The sequence below is a fragment of the Plecotus auritus genome, assembly GCF_963455305.1.
Source record: "Plecotus auritus genome assembly, chromosome: 2".
Lineage (NCBI taxonomy): Eukaryota > Metazoa > Chordata > Mammalia > Chiroptera > Vespertilionidae > Plecotus > Plecotus auritus.
Genome location: NC_137771.1, coordinates 13,554,463 through 13,557,532, shown reverse-complemented (window position 1 = coordinate 13,557,532; position 3,070 = coordinate 13,554,463).

The window sequence follows — 3,070 nt, the reverse complement described above, 5'->3', positions numbered from 1 at the left end:
AAGAGTTGTTGACAATTGACCTTTTTAATTAATTTGCATCTGTATCTTCACAATTAAACCGTCCGGGAAAGTAAGAAGAACATTTCCTCAAAGAGACTTTCACATTAAGACTTTCCACTGACTCAGACCGCAGGACTCCTCCTCCTCCTTATCGCCATCAGGGTGGGCCTCTCTGGCCCTGGGCCTCCGTCCCGCCCTCCCTCGCTGGCTCTGCTCACTCCTGCTCTCAGGGCTCCGACCCACGGCTTCATGTGTGTCTCCCAGCCGCCCCTGGAGAAGGTGAGGCAGGTAACGTTGTCCTCAGCTGATGGATACAGACACTGGATGGCCAGCAGCTCCCCAAAAGTCAGGGGGCACATGCTGTGGGAGAGAGACTAGAGCCCAAACGCCTGAGCCCCAGGCACAGGGCAGCATGGGGGCCAAGGACATGGCTCTAGAGCAGGGGTGGGCAAACTTTTTGACTCGAGGGCCACAATGGGTTCTTAAACTGGACCGGAGGGCCGGAACAAAAGCATGGATGGAGTGTTTGTGTGAACTAATATAAATTCAAAGTAAAGGAGCGGAGGGGAGAGCAAGAGAACCGGATAGAACAGCCGGATCCGGTCCGCAGGCCGTAGTTTGCCCATGGCTGCTCTAGAGTCTGGGGTCCACCACTTTCCTTGGGCAAGTCATTCACTTCATTTTCTCGTCCGTAAATGGGGGGAATAACCGTACCTTCTTTCAGGATGTGTTGTGAGGCGTGAATGAGTGGCAGCGTGGAAAGCACTCAGAACACCGCCTGGCGTCCTCGTTTGCCAGGCACAGTCCTGCTTCGTGCCTGGTAGCGCAGCAAATCTCCCGTTAGAGTCCCCATCACGCTTAGAAATGTCCTGGTTGGTATGGGAGAAAATTATACGGCCACCCTAAAATAGCTGCCTATGCCATTTAAGTTATTATCAGTATTATTATTATTATCCACCAGACCACAGAGAGATGCCAGGAAGCAAATACATTGGCTCAAAACAGTTCAGTAATTTAGTACCACCCTTAAGTGAGTGGGCCCTGCCCTGGGACCCCGCACTCTGGCCCTCCTCCACCTAAGCTCTCATCACAGGAAAAGACCATGGGGCCGAAGGGACGTGCCCACCTGGAGCCTAAGCCCCCTCCTGCAGACCACACTCTGGGTACCCAGGACCCTGGGATTGCCTGCCCAGATGAGCAGGACCTGGATGGGTCTTTTCCACAGAGACCTGAAGATTCACCCCCTGAGGGCAGACTGCACCACTAGGACGCTCAGCCCTGGGCAGCTCTCGGGGGCAGGTGCGGTGTAAACAGAGCTAGCATGTGCAGGCTGAGTTGTCCACATGTGTGTGCACAGGCCCCTTGCAGAGCAGACCGAAGGCGGGGGGGGGGGGGGGGGGGGGAGGGGAGGAGGCTCTTCTCCCTGCTCCACTATTCTCCAGTGCAGGGTCCGAGGAGTCTGGGAATGCCACACTCAGAGCTGGTCTTCCAGGTTGTTATGAAAGTGTGCTTGTCACGGGAGGAGAAGAGAACATATTTTATTTCACATTTTGTTAGCTTGATTTATAACTTGCAAATATTTAGACATATGGTATGTGAGCCTCCATCTGTACTCTTGCTCAGCCCCACAAATCCCTGCCACCTTCTGCCCACTCTCAACACCAGTGTTTACTGAGCCCTTCCTCTGTGCTGAGCCCAGGGACTCCCGGAGTGGAGAGCACCATCCCAGCACCCAAACATAACGGTCCACACGGGATCAAACCGCATGCTCCTAAAACAGTGAGGAGCCCCTGGCTAGCAGGGAGGGTGTAGGCCTGGCTTGCGGCTCTGTCCCCAAGCCCTAGTGAAGTGGGGCACCTCCATGCCCCTCTCTGGGCCTTAGTTTCTCCATCTAGACAAGAGGTCCCTCCAGGTCTGAGCAGCTGTAGGACTCAGCCGGAGGCAAGGTGAAGAGGCACACAGAATCCGATCAGGGACCTGGTCATTGGTTACCTGAGGATGGGCAAATAACTCTTATTTGGTGTTATGGTGTGGAATTGATCACTCCACACCATCAAGGCACAATCTGTAGCCCATTCCATTTCAATCATTCATTCTACAAACATTGCAGCCACCTACTGTGTGCCAGGAGCTGAGCTAGGGGCCGAATCTGTCGGACTGGGAAGGGTAAATGAAACAAGCGTCCCAAAAGCAAAAACGCAAAGCACGACTTGATGAGTACTAAAAATAATAATAATAAACTTTAAAAAGACCTTCCTTAAGCTCCTTCCACCCTCACAACCCCTGGGTCTTATGTTTATTTCTTGGATGAGAAAACGGAGGCCCGGAGAGGTAAGGGACTTGCTCAAGACCCTGTTGCTTAGGGCGCGCCCAGACCTTAGGCTAGCCAGAATCCAGGTTTCAGATTCCCGCAGTCTCGGGCCACTGTCCCAAGCTGCCCGAAGCTGGGGAGGCCCCGTCCAGCTCCAGGAAGGCTGAGGGAGGTGAGCGCCAGGGAGGGGCTGGGCCAAAGGACGCGCTGGCCCGGAGACGAGGAGGGGCCTGGCGGGGGGGAGGCCCGGCGACCCCGAATTTTCGGGTGCGCGGCTGGAGCGTATGCAGCTGGGTGCGTGCGAATGGCAGCAGCGCTCTGGTCGGTCCGCTACGGTCGGGCCGGGGTCGGGCTCCGAGGCGCCGCCGAGTGCCGGGGGGGGTGAGGGCAAGGCGGGGCGGCGAGGGCGGCCCTGCAGTGCCCGCAGCGGCGGGCTGGGGGAGCTGTGCCCGCCTGTCCCCAAGGCCCGGGCGGGGACCAGGCAGCTGGGTCGCCGCGCCTCTAATCCGGCGGGCTAGGCGGCACGCAGCCAGGCGTGCCTGGAGAGGGCTCGGGCCCCCAGTCCTCCCGGGCGCCGGTCCGGGGAGGACCCCGGAGAAGCCCAGTCCCGCGGGCCAGGGCGGCCGCTACTGCCGCTGCTCCGGCCCGCCCCCGGGGGGTGTCCCGGGCCGCTGGGCCCGCCCAGGTAACCCCATCCTCGGCCCGCCCCCGGCCCGCCCCCCCGGCCGCCCGCCCGCCCGCCTCCACCGCCGCCGCAGC